Raw genomic sequence first — 18,474 nt, forward strand, 5'->3', positions numbered from 1 at the left:
AAAGACTTGTCAGAATATACAGGATGAATTTTTTTTTATTTGGACATGTAGCATAGCAATAAATGACTACAGGATCTGGCAGACCTATACAAATTGAGTTGGCTAAGAGGATAAAAGAGGATCTAGAATTTCTCTACATGTGGGTCTCTACAGTTTCATTGCCTAGCAAAGTTGAAGGTGGATCTTTTCAAGTCCTCAGAAACTTCTTCCAGGCCACAAGGCTTAAAACTTAATAAACGAGGTGGAAGAGAAAGGGTGATCAGGAAACAATGAGCAAGAAACAAGAGTAATATAAAAACACATTAACAGAAACAAGTTGAAGAGAAACCTGAAGATGTAGGTCCAGGTCCAATACAAGGCGAATAAGCTAAAAGCATCAAGGGCAGAATGGTGAAATAGGCTCTCAAATTCAAAATGGCAGTCTTGCAACTCCTTATTAATTTACTAGCTCACCACAGGTACCTAAGCTCCATAGATAACTTACTTTTTTTTTTTAATATGAAGTGCCAAGCTATTTTGACGATGCTAGTGGCAAGGACAAAACTAAGTTTAGCTCCTGCTTTGCACACAAATCCAATAGTATTTCTCTGGTAAAGAGTTCAGAACAAGTGGGGCCAGATCAGACACATCTATTGCTAGTACGGTAACATCTCAACAGTGAAAGTAACACTGAACATGCAATTGTAGCATCTGGATTCTCTTAGGAGATGGCTAGAAGAGGTGGTGGGGTGACACCCTGGCAGTCCCATTTCTTTAGACTAGCTGTGTAATGAGACTCTTTGCCTAAGATACAGGTGATTACATGTTCCCATTTGTCTAGATTTTGTTCCTTTCTGTATTTATTCTTGTAATTCCTTTTTTCTGCAGACTTCTGAAATTGTCTCTTGTTACTCAGCTGTGTCTAAAGATACAGTCAAAACCTTTGTCCATTCTCTGTTGGACCCTCAAAATGCTGCAATGCAAAATGTAAGTTTAAGTAATACAATACCATGGTTAGAAACATTCCACTCCTTGCAGAACTCATCTTTCAAATCCATTCATTTAGTTAGGTTTAGTTATATTAGATCTGATATGAGGGATGGTACAGAACAGGAGCTTTGGGAAGACACGGTCCTCAGGTTCATACTTTCTTCCTATTTTCTCTGCTAGAATGTCTTTTAGTGGTTAGATACAGGTTTCTATACTGCAGCATGATGCTTCAGCAAAAGATTGGTAAGGGAAGAAAATTCAAAATTTGAAGTCTGCAGAATATGCAAGGTCCTGAATATAGCTGTTACTTTTGTTTATCACTACCACTCTTGGCCTAATTGCAGGAACAGAAACAGGGTGTTTCTAAAGTCACAGTATATCTGTGTGCTACTGAGCTCAAACTGCTGAAACATTTCAGACTTAAAAGATGGGTTTGAAGAGTTTTCTCTCACTATAGAGTTCTAACTGACTTATCTCCTTACTTCCAGAAATCCCACTGTGGTATGGATCATCCACTGTGTCTGCAGTCTGGGAATATGTATGCCTCAGAAGACATAAGTGCATGAGAAGTACTTGAGCTACTTTAAAATAGCTTCCATGTCTTTATGACACAGTGCAGCTCTCTGCAGAGGGTCCCAGGAGCAATATAGCAGCGCAGCACTGTGCTGCATGAATTTTCTTACAATGGCTAAGTAGCTGGGAAGATTATTTTAGGCTGAGTGCTTCCTTGACATAGCTATATGATTTCCAGTTGTGGGTTAAACTCATTCCAAGTGTGGTGCTTCACAAATCCTTACCGAAACCCTAGTCAATGTCTTCTGTTGGCATGTTGATGAGGTCCTTCATCCAAGAAATCTGGAGCCCTAGTTAGGTGTTAACTGTAGTTAGGTGTTCCACACATGATCCCTGCCAGAGCATTGTTAGTGCCTTGATCCAGTCTACTGACCCTGAATTAGAACAACTTAACTGACAGTAGCCTTCAGGGCCCCAAATGGCTGTTAGTTATACAATAGCCAGGAACACTAAGGTATTATGAAGATTAAGGTATCAACAGTAATTTTCTCATGCCAGCAACAGGAACGAAGCTGATACGAGCTATGCCACAAGCAGGGCCAGCATCCTTTGTCTGGCTCTTTCTATGAAAATGTGTGCTGTGTTTTTGACAGTCCTTTTTCACTGCTGTTTGTTTGTAGGAGAGGGTATTCTCAAATGTTTGGCAGGAAGAGTTCATGCTAATATAGAATGGCAAGAGCACTGACTGATGAAAAACATCAGTTGTAAAATGCATGGTCTGGATTATACATGGACTGTGAGGAGGAGTGAGACATTTAGAAGAATTAAATGAAAGAAGGAAGCAGGTAAAGTGGCTTAGCAAACTAATGCTTTTATCCGTAAGACCCTTCAGGCAATGTGATGCTGCCAGTTCTTCATAGCATGAAAGAGAAGAAAATCTTAAATCCTAAAAAAGGAATGACTCCACTATATAAAGTTTAAGTAGTGGAACACAAGCATTCAAATAAATCAGAAAAGCTATTTCAAAAGCTTCTCTTATTACAGAGGAAAAGAAAGCAATGATTTGCCCTAGAGCCTTAACAAGCTCATGGTGTATAAATATAGCAATTATCATTTACTCTCCATCTTCATTTGCCATATAGACACAAAGGATGTCATGCTATTATATGTGACTTTGTTGATAAACAATAGTGAATACTTTAGACACACCCAGGCTTTCAATCTGCCATTGAACTTTTGACATTTGTACTCCCTCCGATTTGTTCAGTCTGGTGTTAACAAACATGGTTGGGATGACAACAAACTGTAGGCAAATCATAGGCTTCGGATCACATGCAAATGTTTTGTTTGCAAATAAACACACAGGCCTTCCAGTGAATAAAGGCCTGCGTCACTGAGTTTCCCTCCAGGAAGCTGGCAAGGCATTGGCAGGGATATGGGAGCAAAGTCTTATTTGTAAACACTTGTATCTGTTGCTGTTTATGTTAGAGTAAAATAACTCTAATGGTTTTAAGAATAGATCGCTCCTAAGCAGTGCACAGTATATTTGTACAATAATAATATTTGTTTGTCCTGATGTAGGAGCCCAGGTTATATCTGAAAACCCACCTAAAACAACTGTGCAAAAGTTATGTGATTTTCTGTATGTTTTGGGTTGGGCTAGCTGTACTTCAGTGCTTCTGTTACAACAGATGTATAATGGATGACATTTGGGGCCAAATGCCATTTGGAAGTCCCCAGGCTATCTAGCAGTTTCTACACAGCAGGGATTCTTGTGCTGGTGGTTTGCCAGAAGTGATTTAAGATTTGGGATGATGCTATCTCCAGCCCTGGGACAAATTAATGGAACTTCATTTGATTTTGTTCCCTATGATAGGAGGTATTTAACGGCAGGGTCGTTGGGTTTTTTTTATGAGCCAGGTTTTAAATGTATACATTCCTTTCACCAAGCTACTTCACAGACCTATAAATTGAACTCCTCTTTCCATGACTTCTGACCAGCTTCAGGCAATGACATGAATAATAGTGATTGTTTATTAAGACTTCATATTGTTGCTCTAGAACAATGCTTCAGTATCACAGGAGAGAAGATATCAATCTTTTTTCTCTTAGAGATTTTTAATGGTGAGATAATTACAGGGTGAGGGACAAAGTTTCTAAGGAACAAGAAGGAAAACCTGATTTGAAGAGGAGTATTTTCAGAACTCCACTTTGGAAGAGATTTCAATTCTAAGTTGGTGTCAGGTTTTGCAGAAAAATCCACATTTTATTAGGCTGCTGATGATTAGTGGATAAGAATCCCGACACTCACCATTTTGGCCACTGTCCATTTTTTCTTTCATGTAGCACACAATTACTGAATGCTAGCAATAAATATTTAAGGGATAGATGTAGCATTCTGATCAGATTTATAATCACAGAGGCATTTGACAAAAGGTTTGCGGACCTGATTTGGATTAATATTCAAATGAACTCACCCAAAGTCATGGAAATCATGCTAGAGACCTCATGCAAACAATATTTCCTATGAATCTTCCAGTATTTTATGACTTAAGTCTATGCTGGAAATACTACAAACATAGGGTTTTTTCTTCTTTTTTTTTTTTCTTTCTTCTTTTTTTCTTGCAGACTTGTATTTCTTCCTCCATTCCCAACTGAATATGGTAATGTTAACAGAATAGGGTGAGCCAAAGGAATCTCCACCCTGACACTCATTGTAGTGAGGTAATAAGTCACCATGTTTGGAATTCGGTTTTACCATGAAGAAGCATAATTCAAAACACTGTGACTGTACTGAAAACTTACTTAACAGGCTTTTTCCCACAGTATTTGTTCCAGGTACTAACTTCCTCTTCCCTATGGCTGCTTTTATATCCCTTGTATTCAGGGTGGATCTCACCTGTTCCAGCAAGTCAGCAACCTTCAACATCCCCCTAATAGGCTGCAACTAGCTATCACAGGTTGAAATATGCAGCCAAACATTCCTGTGGTTTTTCACCTATCAGGCAAAGATTGGGACTCACTGGAGGCCCAAATTAGGGCAGAATTCTGTGTGAATTTTTTTACTTTATCAAGTCCTAACTTGATAGTGTATAGAGTTACACAAATTCTGAAAGATTACTTTTTCCAGGTGAATCTAACAGATGTTCTATATTTTGGCACAAGCCCCCAACTGGTGGGGTTATTCCAATGCCTCAGGTTCTGTGGAACAGCAGCACTTGGCCTTCTGGTACAAGCTGAAGTGACTACTGTCTTAAAAAGGAAATGTCAACTCCCCAAACATCCACAGCTACAAGGCTGACCCTTCCTAAACACAGAGCAGCTGTGCAGCTCTTCCAGATGCCTAGGGCTAGGTACCAATGCCTGTGAAGTCCCAGTGTCATTCAGGGTTGAGATATGGGTATGTCCCATCCTCCTGCATGCGCCAGCTTTCTTCAGAGAACTGGGAGTGTGGTCAGGAAGAAAACTCTAGTGTGTTCCAGTGGGTCCCCCAGCCCGTTCCTGCTACATTTTAGACACAAACACAGAGCCCAAAACCATAGACTGGGTCATTAAGAGTTGTGAAGCACTAGCTAAGTCATAAGATTCTTTATTCTAAGAAAAATCCTCTCTTTGACATCATTTTACCACCCCAGCATCATATTATTACTGACTAAAACCAGTCCTTGCTTCTAAATGTTTGAACTGGATACAGTCAGCATAAAAATACTTGGAATACTTTCAGGTACATGCTAGAAACAAACAGCATCTCTTAGAGTTACTGCTGCAGCAGTATCATTTAATCACCTGTCTTTTCCATTGGCACCTAATAAATTTTTATACTCTCTCTGGTTATTTGTGGAAATATCCACAGACACAATTCTTCTATTTACAATTCATTATTCACTTAACTCAAGGGGCCAACCTCCCCAAAAGCAGAACTGACTTGTAGAAGATGTGCCTGTATCCTTCACTGCAGCATTGCCTGGGGGCTGTGGTTTGCCCTGCCAAACAAAATGAGGACGGGTTGCCATTCTCTGTGTCTTAACTCCTGAGAAGTCATGGAAATACAGAGGACTTCTGCTCTCTATTTCATGCAAAACTCTCCTGTGCTCTTCGTCAGTTTGTCTCTTTAGCAAGTAGTACTCTCATAGGAGCCTGACTCTTTTCTAGGTACAGAGTGCTCAGTATTTATAGCAACAGGGAAAGCCTTATCCTCATGATTGATTTTTCATGAGCCTGAAGCACAGGAACTCAGCAGACAGCTGCTGACAGTCTTATTGCACGCCCCTTCCAATGGAGAGGGCTTATTGGAGAGTTTACGAAGAATACGCAGTCAGAAATCCTTTCTCCTCACCTATTTAAGATGACGGACTTTATCTGAGCCCAGGAAAGCAAATGGAAGCCCTCTGGCTGATTTTCATGAGCTACATTGTGGTTTGCTGGAGATGTACAAGAACCATCCAACACTGTGGGTTTGTTTCTTAAAGTGAGTTCTTGAGGATTTGGGGCTTTTTAGGAGCCCACTAACATTGCTTATTAGTGCTCTGTTTTCAAAATATAAAGTGGTCTTTTCAGATCATCCTGTTGGGTTTGGTTTTGCTGGCATTTCTGGTATTTTTTCTGCAATGCAACATCTTTTCAAGGAGAAAAAAAAAGTCAGTAAAGATATATTCATCTGAATAACTAGCCAGACAGAAGTAGATGTTTTCTCTGTATGTTGTTATTTAGCTACTCAGCAGAGAATATTGCAGTATAATGTTTCCTTGGGCTTCGACCTTTCAAAGATTTTTCTAGACTGTTGAAGTTATGCCACAATACTCTTCAAATACCCAGCTAAGGTTTAGAAGGGAGATCCTATGAAAGAAGATATGTTTCCATGTTTTGCATTTTAACCAAATATATCCAATTTTCACATTGCTGAAGATCTTTAACAGTTTTTTTTTAAAATTTTCCTTAAACAAATTTGAATACAACCTAAACCAAAAGAGCAGTGAGGAGATTTTGATGTAGTTAAAAGGTCTTAAAAAATTCTAACATCAAAACTGTATCTGAAGTAATAATCTTCAGCAATAATGAATTTGTCAAGGTTCTTCCCTTTTTGATTTTCAGTTGATCATGAACAGCATGTTTCTCAGACATATATGTCTTATAAAATATTTATTAGATAGTTTCAAAGAATAATTCTTAGGCTTTAAATTGTGACAAAATGCCTTTTTTAGAAAAAAAAAATGGTATTTTTATCTGAAGAGGTGTTTAGGTATTTTTCATTGTGTACTTCAAGCACATAACATGCTCTTCTGGCCCCTCAATAGCAGAGGACGTCATTGTACACCAAGAGACCAGATTCTGTTCCTTCTCTACATCTTAAATGGCAATCAACAGATAAATTAATGTTGGAAGGTGTCACTGTGGGGTTTTTTTTAAGCACTTCTGCTGTGTTATCACGTTGCTGTTTACTCAGTGGGTGGTATCTTGCCATGGTCTATTATTATTAACTTCACTGCTATTAGCAGGCATTTTCCTTCTTCCACAGAAAAAGGTGTTCTGTTGCTTTCCTTATGCATAATTTTGCTTTAGGGGAAATCCTTCTCTAATCTAGAAAAGACACCCCTGCATTTGCCGTATAAGAAGATAGACACCCTCCATTTGCAGTATTATGGCACAGGTTCTTCAGTGAACTGCTCTAGCATTCACCTCCTCCAGGACTGATATTAAAGCACCTATGAAGCTTAGGAACCATGTTTTGGGGGAAAAAATTCCCTTTACCCAAGTGAACAGCATTGGAGAAAGCCTTTGGGAGGATCACAATTCTTTCTGTTAAGGACCTCCCTGTAGGAAGGGGTAAACTGGGTCACGGTTAACTACCGAACTTCTGAACCGCTTTGTGTCCCCTCACGGGTGCCTCACATTACATTTCCACTTCAATAAATATTATGGCAGGTAGGTATCTCCTTTTCCCCAAATTGCACCAAACAAATGCAGCTCTTTGTAAATGAACAGGACTTAATTTTCATACATAACATTTTATTTTATTACCATTCCTGTTTAGGATGTAAATAAAGGACAGGAAGTTATGAGAAAAGCTACGTTATTATTGGAGCTGGTAAATCATAGGAGAGAAAGGGAAAGAAATTAAAATTATTTTTAGCTGAAGAGGTATTACATGAGGAATAACACACATTTTAGTTATTCACAGAGTAATTATTATTCACTTAAAACAATAAGGGAAATTTTAAAAATACATTCTAAAAAATCTTCCAGAATTCATAATTTGGCCAAATCTACGAAGTATAGGAGCTTGGCTAACACTATTCTGAAGTCGATGGACATTTTTTGTTATCATTTCTGACTGAAGGTCTGCTGCAGAAAGCTCAAATAAATTCAAAGAGGTTTGGTATATGCATTTTCTGATTTTATCTTTCATACTTGTACTTTTTTTTTTCTTCATATTGTTCACTGAAAAATAGTAAAACACAATAAAATATATAATGCTACATTTTCAGCTGGATTGATAATAAATTTTATTGCAAAATTATGCTCTATTCTATTCTTTTCTATTCTATATAATGAAGTGTATAGAGTTAGTGACAGATGTTAGCTCTACCCAATGACACCTCCCAATAACCTGCTCTTACCAGGATCACAGGTACCCTGATGTGATTACCATTTTTATTGTTTTCCAGACAACTCTTGAGGGAATTTTTTTTAGAACTGATGAGCAGCTACAGGAGTAAAAGTGAACTGTTAAGGTCAGGCACAAGTCATATGCACCACTTAAATTCAAGTGCTCTTTAGAGGACTGGGTGTTCGTGCTGACCTTCTGTGTAAGGATGAGAAGATTTTTGCAAACTGTTGCTTGGTTTATTCTAAGTCTCAAAATAGCTGGTGTAAAGGAGTAGTCCAATGTCTGCAGAAAGCTCACCTCTATAATAATACATGTCAACAAGAAAGCACGTGTGTGCACACACATACACACAAAGAGAAGGGGTCTCAATTTCAGCTTGTCTGGGTTATTTTCATACTCTGTAATAAAAGTTACAGTTTCAAAGGACTTCTGTGCTTTTTTGTTCTGATGGCAGATGGTTTGAGTGGAGCAGTCTATAAATGAATTGGTGGCGACGAACACTGGGCACCATTTATTTACTTTCTGTTTATAAACCTTAATGTTTGTTTTCCATGCATTCTGCTTCATGAAGATGATCACTAAGTACAAGAGTTCCTTTAAATCAGCAGTGACTGTGGTTTGGCTTTTCTTAACAATGTAAATTTATAGCTTGGTTGAAGACACTCCAGACTCCACTGCCTAGTTCTTTTCTCTTTTTCTTTTGTGTGTGTGTGTATCTTTATAGAAATGATGCTGATTTTGAGTATCTGACTTCAAAAGCAGGACACAGTAAAAGAAAACAAAGAAGAAAAATCTGGGTTTATGTGGCTTCTTAAATTCAGCATACAAAAAATGAGCAAAAAGCCAAGTCAAACTATAAAGGAAGATGCTGCAATCATTTGATTTGAGGCTCACCTTCTGGTCTCTATATTATAGATTTCAACAACTATGCAAAATAATAAAGGCAGAAAAGCACAGCATTTCTGAACATGCATTCAGCCCATCAAATTTTGATTCCAACCTCTCTTGCTGACAGCACACGTTGACCTCTAAATCACCCTTCCCCTGTCTGTCTGGAATCACCCTAACAGTAAGGCAATGCCCTATGGGATGTCTGTACATGTTCGAGCATAATTCTCAACAGCAGGAAGAGATGCTGCAATTTCATAGTTGGTGTTCAGAGCTTTGTTGATGAAGAGTAGACAATGTGAATACTGGTGGAAGACAACCTAACCCCTGTCTAGGAAGACAGTGACTCAGAGATGTTCAATGAAGGACTCAACAGTAGTTGTGAAGATTAAGATGGATTTGTGTGATCACCTTTCCCACTGCTGTTTTTTGTAGAAAATAAAACCAGTGATTTTTTAATGAGTAACACAGAGGAAGGAAAGAGTACTGAAGCTCTGAGAATTGGGTCATTATTACGAGTATTGCTGTCCAGCTTGTAGGTGCTGCTAGGGATATACCTGGTTTCCAGGGTGTTTGCTTGCTATGTGACTGCCATAAGAAAGGAGAAGTGTTCAAGGTAGCAGCTCTGAAATTCTCCAAAGCCAGCTGAGATGTCATCGGAGCACTTCTGCCAGGAAATTAGAGGATTCCAGCTTAGAGAGGGCTTTCAGGCCGCAAAAGTTTTTTTGCCCAAACTCACCATTCTACCGCAATCTGACTGAACGTGAATGCCTACTGCACGTGCTCTGCTTCTCAGGAGGCAGACACAGGAGGAGAGAAATTGAGCCCATTCTGTCATTCAGCTGGGTGCTGATTTTCTGATGTCAGCTTCTTAATTTAAAGTGGAGAAAAAAAAATCTTCGTTTTACACTACCCTCTCTCTGTGGAAGGAGAAACTGGGTGGTTATTTCACGGACTACTGTAGCCCTGGGAAATCGTTAAGCCCTGGAAAAAGTTAAGCACTGAAATATCTGCTGCAGCTCTGAGTGTTTATGGGATGATGGCTTTGAGTTCAGACCAGACCAGTCCAGTAGCAAAAGCATGGGCTTGTGTTAGTCTTTAGCTTTTGGGGCTCTTGTCTCATCTGTCATTTTTTACAAATGCCTCCTGCTACAAAACAACCAGTGATACTGGGCAGCAATAATTGTAACCACAGTTGTCTAATTTGAATACCTCTGCAAACATACAGACTTACAAGCAAGTAAACATAGGGTAACAAGAGTATCAGCTGGCTTACAGTCACTGTTTACACGTACACTCTTAGCCTCTGGCAAATGCAAGGTAGGTAGTACATATGATGTCAGCTCATTTCTTTGAGTACTTCAAATGAAGTCCCAAGATCCGCTTAGTCTTCTTGGAAGAAGACTTTGTGAGTGCCATCTGAAAATGCTAGAGTGCACCTTGTTCTCTTGTCGGTACTCAGAAGTACAAAATGCTAGCTAAAATACCAAGTTTCAGGTACTTAGTGTTTTGTGGCATCCCTGGTGCTGAATCAAGTACTTCAGCTGTTTATATCATGTGTGTGGTCAATTAATTACTTAAAAATGGGAACCATAAAATCCAGGACACTAATACAGCCACCTAACCTGTGTGTCTTAAGGGGAGCGTCTTAATCCCCTAGCCACAAAGATATCTCTAAGCCTGAAGCAGGGAAATGCCTCTCTCCACTCAACATTCACACATTTGTATTTTTTTTCCCTGAGTTAGGAACCAAAGTTAACCCTTTCTCACCATACATGGTCAGACAAAGAAGATGTTCACTCAGACTGTGTCAACATGAGCAACTAGTGCAGTGCAGTGCATCTGGATGGGGAAATAGCTTTTGCTGAAGCCCTCACAACTATGTTAAACGTTTCAGGGTTTACTTTGGCCTGACTGTCACCTGGCCCTGGGTGCTGAGTGCTCCTTAGTGACAGCAACGTGATGGGTATGGTCCTGGAGCTTTGTGTACAGTTTAGTCTCATCTGAAAGAATCCAGATTGTGTACTTTGAGAGAGTTTCATGACGTGTACGAAAGGATGGCGGATGATTTAGAGGTTCACTTCAAGAGCACACCCCTGACCTCAACTACAAAGCTAAGGTGGGTGTAACCTCAATATCCCAGTGATTAGAGCAGCTGGGTTTGAGAGGCAAATACTGGGTTTTAGGTGAACATTTAAAAAACCCATATCATGCAGAACCCATTTTCTACCTTGTTAATTCATTGGAATTCAATTCACAGACGCAGATTTTCCAGTTTCATCCCAGTTCACCAGAATTCCATTTTCCCAAGTGTTTCTATGTAACTGGCATTTGGTTAACAAATGGGCCTTTGACCCCCATGAATGTATGATTCCCTTTGGATAAAAACAGGACATGCTACTCTGAAGTTCAGCTGAGGCCCAAGACTGTCCTTGTCGATAGACATGTCTTGAAATTATATGTACATAGTTTTCACATGGAGAACTTTTCCTTTTCACAGTTCTTCGGTTTTCATTGCATAAGACTATGCCAGAGATTGCTACCGTGCACACATTCCCTAAGTTAGAACAAAATTACTGTTTATGGTTGCACAGAGTATTTCATAAACCAGCCAGTGTATTTGTGAACACTAACTTTTCTGTCTCCAGTGGGGTTCAGAGGGACAGGGATAGCACTGTGTTTCTGAACTGTGTTACAAGCAGCAGAGCACCTCTGCAAGGATGCCTGTGCTAGATTCTCTCCTGCTGTCATAGTGGAACCCTTTTTTGTTCACACAAGAATCAGTGGCAGATCAAAGACACTTCAGCAGTTACAGTATTTGTGCTTTAACTCCTAACAGGATAGACTGTAAATTGTAAACCCCTACAAACTAAAACCCTCATCATTTGGCCTCTTTCTCCCAAGCCTTTATGGGTCTCTTACTGGAGGAGATGCACAGGACTAAAATCTGGGAAAGCTCTTGGCTGGATAGAAGCACAAAACCAACATTAGTCACCAGATTCACCTGTATCATCACCTACAAGAAAAGCTAGCCAAACCAGCAAGGTAGAAATGTAACTTGGAAGTACTTTATGTAAATCTATGGAGGATTGTTTGGGGTTTTTTGCTCCCTTAAAAGGTTTCACTTTCAAACATCCCCAAACATATGTTTTCTGTAAACAAATTATGACAGTATTTTTTCCAACATTTTGCAGCACCAATTTTACCAGCTCTGCACTTCTCATTTACTTGAAAAATCAGACACAATATTAGTCCACCAGTATTTTGATTTTTTTCTCTGATTTTTTTTTTTTTTTAGGGCAGAACAAAAGGAAGTGCGGGTACAAAGAGTAACAGATTTAGTGAAATGAAATGTTTAATAGTGCAGTATCTACACCTATTTTTTTTTTTTTTAGTTTGTAATTTATTTTCCACTGTACTAACAAACTAGTATTACATTAAAGTTGATCACATTAAGTGTGAAAATATTTACATAACAGCATTTATGATTCTACTTGAGAAGATTTCTTGTATATTTGTTGTTGTGGAACCTCTCTGTCAGGAAATTAACAGCAAGGCCTGTCCCCATGAGTGCACGATTATGTGCACAAAGATTGAAACACCCTGCTTTGGTGGTGTATGGATATATGAAATTTTAGCTGAAACAATTAATTATCTCAGGTGCTGGTCTTAGTTTCCTAGCGGGCTGGTTTGAGTGGAGTTCTTCACTTACTGATATGTACATGGGAGTTGCATGTATACATATGTAACTGAAGGAGGAGTTCTTGGCAGTTTCGCACTCATCATGCTGTTTTGCAGACTAACACTAGATACGCTAGACATAAGCATATGTTAAAAAATGTCAGTATGGAGTCCAAAGTGAAAATACACAGCTTTTAATTTCCTGACAAATCTCTGCATAGTATAGAAAGGAAAGTCAAGCTCCAACCATGATCCTGATATTCTGTGAATAAGAACATGTTAATTTATGGAAAGGGTAAAAAATGCACTCTCTGTGGACTACTTTGTGGCAGCACGACACATGAAGGAATATGTTCAAAACTTCCCAATAGATCAGCTAACAAGAGTGTGTTAATGGTGTTTTCTAGGAAAAGTAAGTACAGGTATCAGCTTCAACCCTGAGGCTTGCCCACTGCAAAGGAAAGGGGGTATATGACATTCAGTCTAAATTCTTTGCAGTTTATTTTTCACAGGCTATTGGTTGAGATCCATCATTTGTCATGCTGAGAACATGTAAATGAATTTTTTCCAAGGACTGACTCCATTCTGTCCCCTCCTTTTCACTGGCACGATCAAGGCTGTGCACAGACTGTCTGTAATGTGCTGCCGCCTGTGATGTTAGTAGTTGGCACACTCACTGCACTGTGGTGTGATGTCTTAAGAAGGTGTAAGTCTTTGTGTGCTCAATGAAATTAAGAAGTATTATAAAGGGAGTAATTATTTTACTCACCATATAATTAACACATGAAGTCTGTGATAAGTTACTGTGAAGACTAATATTTCCCCTCATAGACTTCAATTCTTACTCAGAAAAAAAAATGCATTTAAAGGTATCATAATGAGAAATGGAAAAATAGTAGCTGAAGTGGCAGTGTTACAGGTACTACTTATCTAGATGTTCCAGGACACAGCTTGAACAAGTGGACTTAGGAAGGAATTTTCTCCCTATGTATAGAAGTATGCCAGTAAACACATTTCAGGGATCACATCTTTCCTTGAAGCATCTGGGATTTAGTATTAGGAGGATACAGGACTAGAGAGATCATCCAGACACAACATGTGGTGACTGGCAGTTAGAGTTTTCCATCAGATGTTCGTACATTATTGTAATATAGCTGGCTAGGTTCTATTAAAATTCATAAAGCATGAATGCCTTGCCTTACAAAACAAACATGGAAGAATAAGGAGATGGGCTTTCCACCAGGAAGAACTTTAAATACAAATGAGCTATAAACATTTCTGTTCTCTTCCCTCCTGTGTTTGGCCAGACACAGTGACATATCTTTCTTTCCATCCCTGACAGGTTTCATTGCAGTAAGTGCCAATAACAATTACGCTGAGTTTGGCTGAATGCAAGCCATGACTTTTTTCCCTCAGCTCTTCAGACTTTGACAACACTATCAGTTCATAACAGACCACCTGCTTGTTTTGTAGTGCCTGCCAAAACACATAAGTGTTAATGAGGAAAGGAGATGCTACTTAATAAGTGTGTATATTTATATAATATGCATAAATGCATACACATTGAATGTACACATTTCTTTCCACCGAGACAGATAAAAGATAAACAACTTGATTGCAAGGTGAGGGTTTTTTTTTCCTTTAGTCACCTTGCTGAGTTTATTTAGCATCAGGGTGCAGTGTGGAAAGGGAGTAATGTTATAAACCTTTTCATGCAGAGATTGCAAAGGACTTTAGTATCTCTCCTGATTTCAAACTCACAGCACCATGATGTAGACAGTAGACATCATGGAGCAATCCACAGACTGTATATCCTGAAGTCAGTGGAGCTGTCTTATTTATACCAGCTCTGTTATTTTCACCATGTACCAATTATATGCAAACAAGCATGCACACAGCATCTTCATGGAAAAAAAAGTAGGGAACGGGTTCCTTTTCTCTTAAAACATTATAAAAAGTACTAAAATTTTCAGTTTTTCCAAATACCAGTCAATGGTGTGCACTCAGTGAGCCACATCTCTTCCAACCATCAGATCTTCCTCTTTCCTGTAGTTTTGCCACATGGCATTGCTCCTGCTGAGGATCTAGCCATATATATGTGTTTCATACCTGACTTAAAAGGCAGGCAAAGAGAGTGAAGACCAAAATTTTCAAGAGCTTTTGTCTCAACACAAGGTACCAAGTGGTGGATTTTCAGAGGTTCTGACAACTCCATCTCACATCTGAATTCTTATTAGAATTTAAAATGATGAAGACAGTTGATTGGAAGAAGTAAACAGAAACCAGAGGAAAATAACAGGAAAAAGAATAGGAAAGACAATAACAGGAAAGAGAAGGTAACTTATTGTGTAGCATTAGTTAAAACTAACCAACACATCCCGACTCACTTCCATTTGAAGTACAGCCCCTCAACTCTGTAGAAATATCTTACTAGAGCTTAACAGTAAACACCAAAATTGTAAATTTTGGAAATTAGTGCCTGGTTTTGCAATTTGTGTTCAAATTGATGTGTCAAAGGGCATCTGTAAGTCTCAAGCAACACTGAGAATCAAATTTGGATTCTTACAGCAATGCTGTCTCTTTTGCAATAAAATCCCAGATATTGTATTCTGAAAAATCCTTGTGATTGAATAGATATGTTTTAATTATATTTGAAAGAAACATCTGAGACACATGTATGGTAAGTGGCAAAATTCTGAAAAGACAGAGTGTCCTTGTGCAGGTCATCAGAGGACAGAAAGAGAACATCTGATCATCACAGCATCCAACGACTATTCTGGTTTGTTCAATAAATTTTGCCAGAGAAGAGAAACAGATTTTTACTTGTTTTAACTCAAGACTTTGATCCTATGTGTCCTGAAGCTTCCCTCTCCATATTATTACTTGTACCCAGAAATTTGAAACTCTATTATAAGCAGAGCTATGTATAGCCTCAAGTTGCTAGCATTTACCAGTCTTCAGACCCTATGATAACTATTTCATGCATTAACAGCATGTATACATTTAAATTATGTGGAGTAAGTATAGTTTAAAAGGAGGTGAGACACCAGGCCTTCCAGGATTTGCAGATGCTTTTCTCCTTTTATTAAAATTTATTTATTTTATTGCTTGCCTTTCCACATTCTTTTAAAGAATTACATGCACTTGTAAAATAAGCTGGATTTTATAACTAATTTTAACATTTTTCTAAGTAAATTAGTTTCTTTGCTCCAGAATAGAGCCCAAACAGGATTATTAAGGAGTAGCTTTTCTGCAGCAGCTATTTCTGAAGAACTCTATATTAAACTGAATATAAAAATAAGTTTGCAGAAAAAAAATAAGAAAAGCTTAGAGATACCCAAAGTACCTCATCTAAATATCTAAAACAATACAGATAAGGCCAGAGGCAAATAGTGCAGGATATTTATCCTGCTGAGAAAGGTAGGACTACCCTGAGTATTTCCATTCTTTACTGCAGTATGTAGTGCAGAATCATTCCCATGACGACCTTGGACTAATCTTTTATTTCATGTCAGTGTCTCATCTTTAGAAACAGGACCATTACGATGATAAGGTTCATTAGTGTGTGTGAGGTGCTCGGATGGCATTGTGATGAGGTAATAGAACATGGATTATGCCTATGTGGAAGCATTTGTTCGTGCAAAAGTGGGAATTGGGAATGATTTTGTCTACATCAGACTAGCCAGCCAGAGAACTAGCACAAGGTATTTTTAAGAAGCTACACTCTGACACAGGTCAAATTTGATAAAACTGCACAGATTAATGTAATACTCCTAACTGTATTTGGAAAGCTAACTTTCTTGAATCTGTATGCAGTACCAATCTGATTAAGGAGGTGAGCAAGGAACACCTGGCACCTGCTCACTGAAAGGGCTATGAAAAAAATTGAATATTTTCTACTGTAAATGAAAAGGCACTACCAGCCTCTGCTCTCAGGGTTAAATGGATGGGAAATGGACTAAACTGGTAATGAATCACAGAAATTCCTCTCCTAATTCATATCACTGTAAAGGATAAGCAGTCCTCCGTAATGATTGAGCCAGTTTTCAAAGAAACACTTGATTAAAAATGTGTGCCAAACCAGATACTAAGTTACAAGTTATATGGACAATCCCAATCTTGATTATAATACAATAGGTAAAGAAAATGTTGAACTTGAAGAACTGTGTTGCTTTGTGTTGCTGGCAAGTAAGAAAATAGAATCAAAATCTAATGCTAATCATGTTAGAGAAAGTAAAGTACTACTGGTAACCTTTCTTTAAAAATATATTATGGTTGATTCTACAAAAGTGAAAAAAATTGCTCAGATATGGCAATGGAAATCAGACTAGCCTAGAAAATTTATTTCAGGAGCCATGCTTTACCCTTGAAGCTGTATATCATGACTATTAAAGAGATTGAATTTCTGTAGTGTATTGGTGCCTCGGCAAACATCATTATAGAAGTGAGATGTTTTGAAGAAACATTTGTTTAGTCCCCTAAACTATAATGATTTTGGCTGGAACACAGTGTGAACATCACAAGATAAAAATAGTGATGTTACTCCTTTCTGGAAAAAAATAATGGTCTACAAGTGTTAAAACAGCTTTTATAATTACCATGAGCCTCTAAAATATACCCTTGGCTCTTAAGACAATGTTTTTAGCCATTCGAGATCCACTGACATGCTAGCTTCCATGTCAATTTACTAAGTACATATAATAGTTCTCAAAAGACTGTTAACACATCTGTGTGAAAAAAATCAACATAATGGGTCTTTTATGACAGGTGGAAAAGGTTCCTGGAGGTATGGTTACTGGTGGTGTAACCACCAGGAACTACGTGGTAACAACCTGTGTCAGGTTTCACATTGTATTATGCTCTCAGTCTGACCTCTGGAAAGTTACTGATTAATCTCTAAGTGGTGTCTGTACCATAATTTTTTCCCATCAAGTAGAAATGTATTTTTCGTATACAGGTCCATGGTTTAATTAGAATTTGGTTGATAGTTGCCTTAAATGTCTGAAATGTGAATATCCTTAAGAATATCAAGTAAAAATTGTTGGTGAATTTTCTGTAGGAATAATTATTGGGAAAGGAGTAAATAGGAGAAAGACTTTGAAAGTAATAACCCACCACGTTCTGTTTAAAACTCTGAATATTGGTTTTAGCTTTTTGAAGCTATATATATATTTGCTTTTCTCAGAAACATGATAGTGGATTTCAAAATGTCACATACTGCACAGTCTATGTGTTACAGTACTACTGTTAACAGCACCTGAGGTATCTCACTGGAAATTTATTGGACAAATTCCAAGACCATTAATTAATATTTACTGTCTCCAAAGAAATGGCTTAGAAAATGCTGAGGAATGCAAATACAGTGCCTGAGAGCTGCTGCATCCAACTAAATGCATAGAGCCAGAAAAGCTGTGCTGGAACAATGAATCAGGCAGCCACAGCCCCAAAGACCTATGTTTGACATCCAGCCAGCAATGATGTGGCATATATTCACATCCAGAGGGAGAGACAGAGAAAAAGAAAAAGAGAATAGGAAGAAAAAATTGGCCTTTATGAAGTGAGAGCATGCAAACATTCACTTTCACTCCTCTATTGATTAAAATGAGTGGTCAATAAAGTTAATTAGTCAACAGCTTTTACTTATAAAAAATTATGTAAACAATTGGACAAATTATTTTCAAAAAACTGCTAGAAGCTTTTGCTTGTTTAAGAAAAAACAAAGAAAACAAAGCTTTGTTCCTCCCCCTATAGCTTCTTAATGTATTCTGATGAAAGAAAACACTTTAAGCGCAAAATTTTACAGGTAAAAGCAAACT

This window comes from Accipiter gentilis, chromosome 11 (assembly GCF_929443795.1).
Source record: "Accipiter gentilis chromosome 11, bAccGen1.1, whole genome shotgun sequence".
In the NCBI taxonomy this organism is placed as follows: Eukaryota; Metazoa; Chordata; class Aves; order Accipitriformes; family Accipitridae; genus Astur; species Astur gentilis.